Source organism: Cebus imitator, unplaced genomic scaffold (assembly GCF_001604975.1).
Source record: "Cebus imitator isolate Cc_AM_T3 unplaced genomic scaffold, Cebus_imitator-1.0 Scaffold750, whole genome shotgun sequence".
Classification (NCBI taxonomy): Eukaryota; Metazoa; Chordata; class Mammalia; order Primates; family Cebidae; genus Cebus; species Cebus imitator.
In genome coordinates, this window is record NW_016108065.1 from 293478 (window position 1) to 308580 (window position 15103).

Genomic DNA, 15103 nt, shown 5'->3' on the forward strand with positions numbered 1-15103 from the left:
CAGCATAAGGAGGTATCCTCTAACCCTTACAAAAAAAATAACCTGATGTCCTTATTCCCTTATTCTCACCTTACAAAATCCAGTGTTCTGCTATTTTCGTAGATTTTGAATCCAAATAAGTGTATGGTGATAGTGACATCAGTGACTAAAGTTTTAGTCAGTCTATCCAAATTGAGAACATGACCAAAAAGGGAGAACCGTTACATCAAATTTAGCCTAAAGCTTCCTCTTAACATATTTTACGTTTGTCCTAGTAGGTTCTCTGTACATAGTGAGGTATAAGCTAAATGGGGGTGTAAACAGACTGTAACCTACTCTTGTGCGGATCACTGAGTGTGGGCCCATCAAAGGGGGCCCAGCTCTTCAAACCATGTTGAAATAAGGCAAATGCTGGGCTGTACCCAATCCAGCTGTTTCTGTGCCACTTTCCTTTCTCTGTCCATAAATCTTCTCCCATCATATGGCTGCACTGGAGTTTTCTCTGAACCTAATCTGACTCAGGAGCCTGCCTGATTCACAAATCATTCTTTGCTCAATTAAGCTCTGTTAAATTTAATTTGGCTAAGGGTTTTTTTAAAAAAAAAAAAATCTCCAAGGCTGGATGGTGGCAGCAGGACAGCCAGTGGCTTGGAGCCCACACTGTGCAGGGAGCCTGCCTGTGTTGAAACCCTAGCTCTACACTGTCTGTTTATCTATGGAACCTGGGGCAAATTGATTAACTGCTCAGTGCCTCTGTTTCCCTAGCTCTAAAATGGCGGTAGGAATTATGCCTATCACATAGTTCTGGCAGTTCCTGGTACATCATACTGGGAACAAGTGCCTTGTGCACTGTGGGTACCCAGTGAGCCAGTTTACACCCCCTCAGAGGAGAGCCATCAGCAGGCATCTGAGGCAGCCTGGAGCCCTGCATCTTGCAGGTACCTGGGGTCCTATGCCCAGGAGAAGCTGCTCCCCTGCAAAGCAGCAGTCTACAGAGCACCCGCCTCGCTGGGTGTACACCTCTCTATGCAAGTGTCAGGAAGGAGTCATTGGCTCTCTGGACTCTGACCTTCCTTGGCAGGACTGTAGGGAACCTAGAACCCAGCCTTCTCCCAGCCAGGCCATTCCCTCCCTCCCCCAAACTCACAGCCTCCTTACCACTCTGCCTCAGATTCAGGACTAATCTCATTATGCCCTTTATCCCTGTTTGCGTCAGGGGCTGCAGGAAGCTCAGGTCACCCTACCCCCATGGCCCTGAATACTCCTTTTCTGACCCCATCTTCTGGGACCTTTCCTTTGAGCCTTCAGGAGACCCCAGGGCAGCCTCTCCCTGGAACATTCTCTGTCTTCTTTCTTGGACTGAAACCTAACTCTCCCCGAGACCTACTTCCCCACCTATGTGGTGCTGCATTCCTCCAACCCTGCCCCTCATACCCTCACTGGTGTTGGACAGGTCCTTACAGATCATCTGTGCCCATTCTGAGGAGGCCCTGCACAGGCTCTGTGACCCCATTCCCGCACCCTCCCCGGCAGCACACCACCAGGTTGCTCTGGTGGGGCACGACGTGGTTTCCTTGTGTAGGAACCTCACCACCAGTCGTCAGGCCTCAACTTTCTTCAGCCATCAGCATTTCCCTCGGTGGATCCTCACCACCTCCCCATCCCTAAAACATTTCCAGGAAACAAAAGTACTTCTGCTTTTCTGCCCCTGCGCTGCCTCTTCCACATCCCATGGAGTGGCCCTTGAAACCCTTGTGTTTCCCTTACACGCACCTCCAGGGGCTACCAGTGTATCTTCTGTTCTCTCTCATGCCCGTCCCGCCAGCCCAGATGGCTCCACCTGGCTCTCCCACGGGTGCGGTCACCTCCACCTGCCCCAAACAACCCCATGAGGTGTCTCAGGAAAAATGAATGGCCCGGCCTCTGCCTGGAAGGACATTTCTGAGGATGCAGAGCATGGGGCCAAGCATTGCTGAGTACTGCACACAGGAACCCCCAGGGCTTTGGAACCTCCTCTCACCTGGCTGTGCTGGGGGAATGGGGATTCTACTCCTTTCTGTCTCTGTGTCCCGGCCTACCATTTCCTCTTGGCTGTTGCATAAACTCCGACAGAGCCGGTGGAGCCATGGAGGAAGGGGAGGGGTGCATCACCAGCTGGGACCCTGCCACGAGGGCCACAAAGTGCCTTGGCCCATAGCTGGTCACCAGGGTCTAGACTCCAACAAAAGACAGAATACGGATGGGAAAGTGTAGGAATTAGGACCCTGGAGTTTGTTCTGGCTCTGGTACCCTGTGGTGTGTGATCTTCGCAAGGGATGACGCACTGGTCTGGGGCTCAGTGTCCTTCAGCTGCGAGGCAGGGGTTGGAGGCAATGAGCTCAGGGCTCTTTCCCAGTCCGAGGATGCAGGAATGTGAACCTCTTCATATGGGGAGCAACCGCGCATCACGCTGGGGTCTACTTCTGATGGTGGTTCTAGGGGAAAACCTGTCATGCAGATGTGCAGGACAGGGCAGCCCCAGAGCTGCTTTCATTCAAGAGCCCTCTGAGGACATCGGAGACGGTGCTAGCTCAGTGCAGGAGAGCCGGCACCTGGGCCTAGGGCAGAGTTCAACTGCACCTTTGCAGATCCTGAGGGGGGCACTCTATTTCCCTTCTGGTAGTTTATTTTCCCCTCTTCCTAAAAACATATCTGGGAACTTAGAGAAGTAACAAAACCCAGCTGACTGTTGTGGTTTTGCTTTGTTTTAAGGGTTAGGTAGGAGAGTAGATACATTGGAACCTGTTACCCCAGCCTCAGCAGAGGATATCTGAAGCTCTGCCCCACACTCTCTCCTGCTAAACCACAGCAGGGATGTTTAAGAACCCTGCTGGGCTGTGCTGCCTCCCCAGCCTGAGCCCCACCTCTCAGACTAGGATGCTGGGACTCAAATTCTGCTGGGTTGTTGACAGAGACTCGGCTTAGCCTTTAATTGCTTCCTGATGATGCCATATGTGCACATTCTGCCTTCCCAAGGACACAATCAGCTTCCTGTGGATGAGGTCACTGGCAGAGCTGGGGCCGAGGGCTGCACAGTGCCGGTGGGCTTCTGAGCTTGTGTAAGTCGGGGACAGAGTCATCCTTCCCTCACAGTGGTGAGCGGAGGTGCCATGCATAGCAGACCAGGGCACGGCACGTTGTCACCGACCCATAAACACTCATTTTTACCTTCCTCTCCCCTTCCATTTCAGCAGCTACTTTCTTTGTGTTCTCTGGGGCCAGACAGGTGGGAAACACTAAAAAAATGTGTGGCTAAGCAAGAAGTGAGCAACATCAAGAAGTTGAGAGTAGGAGAACAGCAGAAAATAATGCAGACACAACGGATGGAGACCCTGAGCAACAGGAACAGAGAGTCAGCCACCCCCAGCTCTTATAAGTGCCAGGAGCAGGGAAGTCTCCCATGTGTGTCACTGATGCAGGTGGCAATCACATGGGGTGTGAGCAGCCGGCTCCTCTCCCCATGTGCTTTGTCCCTCTTCCAGACAGGCTGTGTGTGCAAGAGAGGAATAAACCAAATGGAAAATGCTGAGCAGAAAAAGTGGGGTGGCCAGAGAGGAAATCCCCACGATGGAGCCGGGGGACCCTGAGGCTTGCAGTCTTCCAAGTGCCAGTTCTCGTTCAGACCCCAGGTAAAGTTGGCAGAAAGGTACATGTCTTCTTCCCAGTTCCTTCTGTGCTCCTCCCCAAACTTGCTGAACCCTCAGGACCCTCCATCCTGCTGCTTTCTGTTGGGGCCAAGTCCCTGTCCTGCTAAGTTGTTAAAGTAGGTGACTTTGTTACCGGTGGAAGAGATCTGAGTTGCCCTAAGTGACTGGTGGCCTATACATATGGGTTCATAGTGTTAGATATAGATGCTTGGTGCTGCAAAGAAAAATTAGCACTGAGACAAAGGATCTTTCAGCAATGGAATTTTTACTTCCTGGACTGCAGGAAGGGGTACCCTCACAAGCCATCATGCCACAAGGGTACAATAAACAAAGGAAAACACACAATTTTATCCCTTACGCATTTGGGGTCATCCTTACTGCTGTGTCTGATCTCCTTGGCTGGAGCCAGACCTCACAATCTAAACTAAAACTTGATTGGCTAACAACTTAAAACTTTTCTCAACTGGTAAAAGCGATGGAGAGCTGGGACATGCCTGTGAACATGTCCAACACGATTATCTTGGTGAAAGTACAAGGACATATAATGCACCATGTGCCTGTACACATGGCATGTCTAACAGCTACATAGGATAGGGCTTAAAGTTATTAGCACACTTATTCTTTAACAAGAAAGGAAACTTTAAAAAGGAACTTTTCTACTTTCCACATTAGCAATTTCAGTCTTCGCCTTCTCAGAAGAAAGAATTTGATTGAGGGACATAAAGCAGAAAAAGAGACTGAGGCGAGTTCCAGAGCAGGAGTGGAAGTTTATTTTAAAAGGCCTTAGAATGGGAAAGAAAGGAAGATGTGCTTGGAAGAGACCCAAGGGGACATGTGAATGTGAAAGAGAGAAGATCAACTGCCCCGTTTAACCATGATCCTAGGACTTTTGTAAGCTCGCCTCTTTCCCATAATTCTTCCCATAGGGTGGGCTTTCCGCATGCCCAGTGCTTTCCTTACCCTTTGGAATTGAGCATGCGCAGTGTGTTTAGGAAGTTATATGTGGGTCCATCTGAGGCTTGCTTTCTGCCCCTAGAAGACCATACTTCACCATTTTTGTCTCTTAACATGCATGCCCAGGATGTTGCTTCTCCCTGGTGCCTGCATTCAATTAACATTTTGATGTTAACAGGTGTGGAGCATCAGAAATGGCCTCTCCTTGGTGCTGCTGCATTGTCATTTTTAGAGAGGCAATGTGATAACTGCTGAACCATCACCTGATATTTCTAGTGGGTAGGGGGAGAACCCTCTCTCGCCTTGTTCATGCTTATCTAACTACCTGTAACAAGCTGGTGCAGCCAGCATGAGTTCTAGAGCCAGGTTGGGGCCCAGGCCTGCCACTTAGTAGTTTTGTTACCTTGGACAAATTTCTTAATTTCTCTGAACCCAGGCTTTGTAATAAATACTCAAAACAGGGGTGACTGACACCTGCCTCCTGGGAGGTAGGAAATGGCTTGTGAAGAGAAGGCTTAGGCAGCTGCCAGCAACACCACCCCTCCCCCTTGCCATTGGCTTAATTCCCCTTGGTAGGTGGCAGCTAGGATTGTCCTGATTGCATTAATTCACACAGAGGTTGGTGAACTTAATACTGCCAAGGAAAATTTGCATTTTAAAAGACAGACTACTCTGTGTAAATGAATACCTAATTGACAGATCACTGCAGAGTGTTTGGTGAGTTCAGCTTTGTTTCATTAAGCTGGGCCCTTCCAGGGTTACCCACCTATTTCTAATTCACCCCAGTGCCACCCCCAGCCCTCCCCTTTCCAAACAGAATGCAGGAATTCCCCTATTCTTTTTTTTTTCTTTTTTTTTTTTTTAGATAGATTTCGCTCTTGTTGCCCAGGCTGGAGTGCAATGAGGCTATCTCAGCTCACTGAAACCTTCGCCTCCTGAGTTCAAGTGATTCTCCTGCCTCACCCTCCTGAGTAGCTGGGATTACAGGCAGACGCCACCATGCCTGGCTAATTTTGTATTTTCAGTAGAGACAGGGTTTCTCCATGTTGGTCAGACTGGTCTCAAACTCCTGACCTCAGGTGCTCCTCCCGCCTCAGCCTCCCAAAGTGTTGGGATTACAGGTGTGAGCTACCGCTCCCAGCAGGAATTCCCCTATTGACTCATTTGGACTGCAGGGTCCATCCCAAAGCACCCTACCTGGCAGCAGTTACTTGTTTATCAGGAATTGGGTCTGTGAGTAAGGAGGTCCCTAGCGTGCTGAGACTGACCAGGAGCAGCATCAAGATGAAGTAGGGGGAGTGCTGTAAACTGCAGATGAGCAAAGGTCTCTTGCTGTTCTCCATGCAGCTCGAGGGTCTGTAGGCCTGCTTGACTCTCAATCGAAAGAAGCCAATCACCATCCCCCAAGTCAGCCCCCCAGAAGGCACCCTACCAAAGAAGGAGCCCACTGGGGTCACCTGGGAGGAAGATGGGTGATGAGACAAACCATCTTCATCCTTGCTCCCCCAACTAGCTTGAGTTCTAAATGTGTCCAAAATAACCCAGTCTTCCTCATCTGTCTGCATGGCACCATCATCTCTCTGGTTGCTCAAGGTAAAAAATTATCTGGGAGCCATCTTTGGTTTCTTTCCATTCTGCCCTGCCACCTATCCATTGGTAAATCTGGTTGCTAGGCAGAGGATCCATCCACAGGAACCATTGCTGGAGTTGAGCAGAAGCCAGGTTAGCATGCTGTCTGAGGCAGGGCAGAAGAGATGGCCTGGAGAGTTCTCTAATCCAGGAAAGTATGTGTAATGTGCCTGCAACTTCAGACCATGGGTAGCAGGAGAGCCACTGACTGGATCCTCCAGTTTTCTATGGTGATAGGTTCCAATACCCTGAGGTTGGCATCCCAGGTGGGAGGCAGAGTCCCATGACCACCTGCCCTCTTGCTCATGCCCTTCCCACAGAGAGAAAAGAGGCAGCTCTGGTATCACTGCAGCCTAGTGCTCTCCTTCCACATGCATAGTGCTAAGCTGAGTCCTGCTGAGCTGGGTGGAGCAGGGAGCAGTGGCAGCTTGGTTTAGAGGACTGAACACAAGGGTGGAAGCACCAGCCAGGTGGAGGAGTAAAAAGATATTTCTGGCAAAGAAAATAGTCTCTGCAAATGAAGAAAGGCCAGAGAACGTATAGGACTATTCAGCAATCAGCACTATGAGCTGTTTGGAGTGTCTGGGACCTAGGGCTGTGCATGCAGAGGGTGAGACCAGAGAGGCAGGCAGGACCAGGTCATAGAGCCTCCGGTGCTGTGCTTTTTCAATGCCCAGCTATGCTTTGCTGTTAGGGGAAATAAGATTTAATACAGGACTCAAAAATAAAAAGAAACAAAATGTCTGACAAGCTATACCTGCAGTCTTATTGATAAAATATCAAGCCATTAGTTGGGATCTTTGGTGTTAAGTGTGGCTGAAAGAGGTGGTTAAATAATTACTTCCTCACTGCAGGGAAGGTGGAAGGAGCCTGCTGCTACGCATCCCCCTGTGGGCATGAAATCTCTAAGCATGACACATCCATGCACAAAGGCCACAGAATAATATTTTTCTGCAGCTAAATAAGTGTAAGAGAACCATTTGCAATTTTGCATAATCTATGGCATGGCTAAAAGTGGATTACACTACAAAGGGAGGAAAACAAATAAGAGCTTGGACCAACCCTGGCCTGGAGAAAATCATGTCTCAGAAAGCAAATGATGCCAGGGTATAAACCCATGAGGCGAAATAGACCCTTCTAGGGCAACACTTGCAAATACAACTACAGTGTGAGGGCAGCCTCTCACCCTGGTCCATAAGGTGGCTGTGACAACACCCACCTGCTCAGTGACTCTCTTGCAAAACATGATGTTAATGAAAAGGGTCAAACTCTGTAAAGTATTTGAAAAGATTAATTCTGAGCCAAATATAAGTGACCAATGGCTCGTGACAGAGTCCCAGGAGATCCTGAGAACATGTGCCAAGGTGGTTGGGCCGCAGCTTGGTCTTATACATTTTAGGGGGACATAAATACCAGTCAATGCATGTAAGATGTACATTGGTTTAGTCCAAAAAGGTGGGACAACTCAAAGCAGGGAAGGTGGAGGGGATTCCAGGTCATAGGTGGATTTAAAGATTTCCTGATTGGCAATTGGTTAAAAGAGTTATTACTTAAAGACCTAGAATCAATAGAAAGGAATATCTGAGTTAAAATAAGGGATTGTGATGACCAAGGTTTTATCATGCAGATGAAGACTTCAGAGCTCTTATCAGACCTGAAGGTTGCCAGACTGTTAGTTAATTCTTGTGGGTTAGAGGAAAGGCCTGGCAAGGGAAGGGGATTCTCTACAGAATGTAGGTTTCCCCCAGAAGAGACAGCTCTGCAGGGCCATTTCAAATTATGTCAAAGGAGCATGTTTGGGGCTAAAATACTTTATTTTACGGCCTGCCATCTGTCATGTGATGCTATACTAGAGTCAGCCAGGAATTTGGTGTCTTATTGTTATAGGAAGTCTGTATTGTCAGTTTTAAGATCTCTGTTGTAATGTTAATGATGGCCAGTTATGCCCAAATTCCAAAAGGAGGAGGGTATAGTGGAGCATGTCTGACCCCCACTTCCCACCATGGCCTGAACTAATTTTTCAGGTTTACTTTGGAATGCTCTTGGTTAAGAGGGATGTCCATTAGTCAGTTGGGGGCTTAGAATTTTATTTTGTTTACATTCTCCTCCTTTTGGCCAAGATTTGCCAGAGGCAACACCAAGCCACCAAACTTTTATTTTGTCCCCCAGCATTGCTGGGGGTGGTGTGGCTGCTATTCCGCCATTCTAGGGTCCATCCTGCCCCTAAGTGGGACTCCTACAGCCAAGAGACTTAGAGCTAAAAGACATAGCCCATTTAAATGTTCTAGGCCAGACAGGAATAAAGGTGGAGACAGGCATTCATCAACCCTTAAAATTCTTTAAGCAATAAAAGCCATCAAACAAAAAGCCAAAGGCAAAGTTACAAAATTGACTTACTGTAACTTCTATGCATTGAGCTACTATGATCTTGGTTTCAGTTACAGACTTGTAGCAATTAGCTATACAAAACATAGGCATTGTTAAAACCTTTTAAACTAAGGAATTTAGAGATTTTCGTTGTGCGGCGATGCTTTTTGCTGTCTTTTTAGTAGTTTATTCTGTGAAAGGAAACTAAATCAGGACCCCCACGTCACTAAGCCAAAGGAAAAAGTCAAGCTGAAATTGTGTCAAGCAAACTACCCCCCATTTAATTCCTAAATAAGAGAGCTACAAAGTTTTAAAAAGTTACATCCTCACAATCTGTTCCTGGGAAATTCCTTGTGGGCCCCAAGATCTTTAATAATTCTGTTGAATTTCACCCTGACAATGTAAATTGATAGCTTATTGATAGGTAGGGGACAAATGACAGAACTCAAAATCATCGTCTACTCACCTGAGACAAATGCATATCTTATTGTTTCCTCTGCCTTGTTTATTTTGTCTTATGTAAGAATGCAGATTCACTGAGCTAGATGAATGCACAGGTAACTATTCCTCTACCCTTCTCTCACATGTGAATGATTGATCAAATACTCAGAATACAGTTGTTTGCTTGTTACCTACCCACACCTTTAAAAAATGTCTTCCTCTTTCTCCAACATCTGTCCTTTCTCCTTTAAAAATATTGAAGCTCTCAAAATCATCTTTGGAAAGAGGCACAGACCTGTTTCTCAGGCACACATCCTTAACCTTGGCCAAATAAGCTTGTAAATTGATTGAGACCTGTTTCAGATACTTTTGGGTTTATAGTCCTAAGTGGCTGATAAAATTTTTATACACCTATTTGTATAAATCTTATAACTAGAAGTATTATACCCAAGAGACTTTGTCACTTAGCTATCTTTATATCCTCTCAGTAATTTTTTTTTAATTCTACAGAAAGCAAAAAATTCTTTATGGTTGGGATGGATTAAAAGGTGCCACATGATAACCCAGGAGGCAAAGTCTCTTATTTCACCAGCTATTTAGGTATCCCCTCTTGTGTGGGATACCTGTGTGCCCACTCTTGATTTGGAGGGTCTGAACTAATTCTGTCCCTGAAAACCAGCCAGCCCTTACAAGCTCACACACATACACCTTTTCCAAAACTGTCCCTGGGCCTAGAGGAAGGGTACTTTTATAGTTTTAGCAGCAGAGCATTGGCAATGAAAAACACATCCCGCCCAGTGGGATTTCAAATGAGAGAAATTCACAGGCTTTGTCAAGTTGTCTCTAGCCTTCAGAATGCCATAATTCTGGCTTTCTCAGAAGAGGCAAAGCCCTGTGAACTAAATAACAATAATTTGACCATCAAAAAAGAATTTGTTTGTCAGAACAGAAAAATAAGCCTATTCCATTAGAATGCCAACTAAAAACATCATAAGGAAAATCATAACCTTGTTTGTCTTTAGAGCACTCTTATAGCCAAGAAATAATTCATGATTTAATCGGCACTCAGAAACAAAGGTCAGGGCTGGAATCTGGTAACAGGTATGTGAATAGTTTTCCTTTTGAAACATAATTTTTCTCTCTCTAACCCTCTTTTCCACTAAAGAGAAATCATAGTAAGGCCAATTTGTGTGTAAGGTAAGTTTTAGGCTTATATTGGCCTAATTATTTGCATAAAATTCAGCAAGAATTGATTGGCCACCTAGGCTCTTTTCAAGTTGGCTTTTCTGGAACTCCTAAAAATATATTAGTTAGTTAAAGCCTTGGTAAAATAACCAATGTCTCCTATTAACTGGACTTATGCAAACAACTATATTGCCATAAAGTAAGAATACTCATGAATAGTTACTGAATTTAGGGGAAATCAGGTAGCAAGAAAGGCAAATTCTGTTCATGAAAGTATACTTTACAATCAGAGTAGCAGCCTTCCAAATAGGATGTCAATTGTTCACCTAGGAACTGCCATACACAAACTAAGCAGTTCTTTGTCAGTCAAGGAAGAGGTATTTATTGAGCACTGTAGCATCTAGCAGCTTCTCATGCAGTGTTCATTCTAAGGAGAAAAGAGGCTCCCTGCTTGCAGATATCTTCTCCTTGCATTTTCCAGGAAGCAAGATCTTACATAAACCATTTCTGTTATCTCACGGAACTCTTTTGGGCACCATTATTTCCATTAGTACAGGGATAGCTTCAGGTAACATTTTGCAGCAAGGCAGTAAATGCCCCTCAAGTAGAAATTCTCCAGTCCAAATCCCAGTAGTTGTCTTTGGGAGGTGCTCACAGGCTTTTGCCGTAAGCCCCGGTAAATACTCCACAAAGGACTATGAAGTGGAGGATAGGCCCTGGCCAGCACTCCAGCTTCTTCCCTGGATTCTATGGACTCAGAAAATCCTACTCGTTCCCATTTAGCATGTCCAATTAAATTTCTCAAAGGGCAGATTTATATATTTATACGTTTTTAGTACTAGTTAGGGGAAACATCCTCCAGTCAAATACAATACCAATTTCCGTAAGACATTTAGGCAAAGGAGTCACAACTACTTTACATAAATGATGTTTAAACATCTCAAATTTCATAATGTTATCAACATTTATATGTTCTTGTTCTGGGAACTTTTCTTCTCTATCTCAGACCATTTTATCTCGCCTGGTGACAGAGAATTTGGGTTTCCAGCCGGGGGTTGGGTGAAGGGACTCAGGCCCTTTTGTCAATCATTATCTTAATTTGCCTCAACATTGCCCCAGGCAATGTCAGCTCTCTCATTATAACTGTGTGTTTTGATTTTCCTAAATTTCTCCAATCTGGAGCAAATGCAGAAAGCAGAAAACTAAAAACTGGGTATGGGGCGCTTTAATGTTGGGGACCAGCCGGGGCTCCCTTTAGTCAATAATTTGACAATCAGAAGAGAATTTGTGTGTCAGAACAGAAAAAGAAACCGATTCCATTAGGGCATCAACTAAAAACGTCAGGAAGGGAATTATAACCTGGTTTGTCTTTGGAGGACTATTATGGTCAAGCTGTAGTAGCCACTATCAAAGCTGTTACAACCTTTGATAGTGCTGTAAAGACCTTTGTTTTAACCCCTTCAGTTTTCATCTTATTTCTAATTTTTTGTTGTTGTTGAAACAGAGTCTTGCCCTGTTGCCCAGGCTGAAGTACAGTGGTGCAGTCTTGCTCACTGCAGCCTCTGCATCCCGGGTTCAAGTGATTTTCCTCCCTCAGCCTCCTGAGTAGCTGGGACTACAGGCACATGCCACCATGCCTGGCTAATTTTTTGTGTTTTTAGTAGAGACAGGATTTCACTGTGTTAGCCAGGACAGTCTCGATCTCCAGACCTCGTGATCCGCCTGCCTCAGCCTCCCAAAGTGCTGGGATTTCAGGCATGAGCCACTGCTCCTGGCCTATGTATTTCATTTCTTAGTAACCATCTAAAGATTTCTACCCTTTTTGGATGAGTCTTTTGACTCCCATTTTCCTTCCCTATTTTTCTTTTAACTCTAATGTATTATTAGCATCTGCAAGACCCATGAAGAACAGCAAATTTGTTCTGCAGAAGTAATGTCACCTTGTCAGGCATTTGAACCAGAGCAACTCCATCTTGTATAGGGGCTGGGTAAAATAAGACTGAGACCAAACAGGTGCAGTGGCTCACGCCTGTAATTCCAGCAATTGAGGAGGAGAGGTGGGTGGATCACTTGAGGTGAGGAGTTCAAGACCAGCCTGGCCAAGACAGCAAAACCTTGTCTCTACTAAAAAATACAAAAATTAGCTGGGTGTGGTGGTGGGAACCTGTAATCCCAGCTACTTGGGAGGCTGAGGCAGGGAGACTTGCTTGAACCTGGGAGGTGGAGGTTGCAGTGAGCCGAGATTGCACCATTGCACTACGGCCTCAAGCAGGACTCCAGCTCAAAATAAATAAATAAATAAATAAATAAAAAGTCTGAGACCTACTGGGCTGCATAGCCAGAAGGTTAAGGCATTCTAAGTCATAGGATGAAATGGGAGGTCAGCACAAAATACAGGTCACAAAGACCTTGCTAATAAAACAGGTTGTGGCAAAGAAGCCAACCAAATCCCACCAAAACCAAGATGGAGACAAAAGTGACCTCTGATTGTCCTCACTGCTCGTTATATGCTAATTATAATACATTAGAATGCTAAAAGATACTCCCACCAGTGCCACGACTGTTTACAAATGCCATGGCAACATCAGGAAGATACTCTATATGGTCTAAAAGTGCAAGGAACCCTCAGTTCCAGGAATTGCTTACCCCTTTCCCAGAAAACTCACGAATAATCCATCTTTTATTTATATAATTGAGAAATAACTGTGGGAAGTAAAAAAGTTCCTCTTTAAATTTTCCTTTTTTGTTAAAGAATAAATCATAAGTATGCTAATAAATCTGTTAAGCCCTATCCTATGTAGCTGTTAAACATGCCATGCTTACAGGCACATAGTACATTCTATGTCCTTGAACTTTAACCAAGATGTCTGTGCTGGATGTGCTCACAGGCATGTCCCAGCTCTCCATGCTTTTACCTGTTTAGAAAAGTTTTAAGTTGTTATCCAATTGGGTTTTAGTTTAGATTGTGAGGTCTAGCTCCAGCCAACGGAGATCAGATACAGCAGTAAGGACGACCCCAAATGTATAAGAAATAAATACGTCTGCTTTCCTTTGTCATTGTACTCTCATGGCAAAATGGCTAGCAAGGGTACCCTTCCGGCAGTCCAGGAAGTAGAAATTGCATTGCTGAAAAACCCTTTGACTCAGTGCTAATATTTCTTTGGGGCACTGAGCATCTGTTTCCAACATAACTATAAGTATAATTAGCTGAGCAGCTAATGCTGCTGCTCTGCCTATGATGGAGTAGACATTTTTTTGTTTCTTTACTTTCTTAATAAACTTGCTTTCACTTTATATACTTGCCCCAAGTTCTTCCTTGTGTGAGGCCTAAGAACCCTCTCTTGGGGTCTTGATTGGGACCCCTTTCTGGTAACAACCTGGGGTGTCCATGTAGAAGGGACTCCCTTAATGACAGCATTTACCATGACCTGGGTAACAGCCATATTCAGTGGGTGAGTAACCTGGTCATCATAAAACCAGTCCCAGATGGCTTGTATAGGAAGCACATCAGCTGTTTCCTCTGTGGTGCTCCACTTGGTATTTTATAGGGAGAGTTAGGAAGTGCCCTTTTCAGGATAAACAGATCTTACCTTGGCATTTATCCAGTTCACTAGGCTGGCCGTTTGCTCAGGAATAACCTCCTGGGCATTTGGATCACATATACTCAGTAGCAATTGCTTAATAGTGAGCTGTGGGTCCTGCATCAACCCAGAGCTGCTCTTCCATTCTGTAGCATTTAAAATTAAAGATACTGACCTTAAAGTCGTTATTCTTACAGTCCATTTTAGCAAAGGTTTCTCAGGAAGCTGATGATACCAATCTACCAAACGGAACAATTTCTTTATGCTGTATCTTGTTTTAGTAGTTATTTGGTTTTGCTTTTCCCCTACATCAACTACCTTCTTGGTGATTACATATCTCAGAGGTACCTTTTGTCACCCTGGCTTCATGTTTCCATCTGTGGGTAACTTTTGATAAAGGGGGTGCTTCGAAGGGAAGAGCGTGGTCCCTTTAAATGGTATGGAAGTGGGGAAAGGAAGTGCTGGGTAGGGGAGGGTGTGGTCCCTGGCTAGGACCCAACCCCCACAGACCTAGGTGAGGACAGGCACTCCTGCCTTTGCACACAAATGTTGCATTTCCCAAGACCACCTGGCCTGCCATGCCCGCATCCTGGGCCTATAAAAACCCAAGACTGTAGCAGGCACACACACAGGCAGCCAGACATTGAGAGGAGCACATCAGCAGAAGACACAAGCGGCTGGATGGCAAGAGGACATGGAGGGAGCAGGCTGGCAGAAGAGCACATTGGCAGGTGCTGGCATGCTGGTAGGCCATGGACCAGCAGAACAATGAGGAGTTTAGCCAGAGCAGTTGGAGGAGAGCTGGGGCTGCTGAGTGGCAGCAGGGGAAAACCATCTCCCTTCTGGCTCCCGCATCGGTGGAGAGCTACTTCCACTCAATAAAACTTTGCACTCATTCGCCAAGCCCACATGTGATCCGATTCTTCTGGTACACCAAGGGAAGAACCCAGGATACAGAAAGCCCTCTGTCCTTGCAACAAGGTAGAGGGTCTAGTTGAGCTGGTTAACACAAGCTGCCTATAGGCATCAAACTAAAAGAGCACCCTGTAACACATGCCCACTGGGGCTTCAGCTGTAAACATTCACCCCTAGATACTGCTGTGGGCTGGGAGCCCCACAGCCTGCCCATCTGTATGCTCCTCCAAAGGTTTGAGCAATGGGGCACTGAAGGAGTGTGGGGGGAAAAGGGAACCTTTCCCTTTTCACTTTGAGGCTAGTGACCTGAGCTAAGACAGGCCCACGTCTGAGCTTAGTTCAGTCTTAAGGCCCAACCCCGCACTC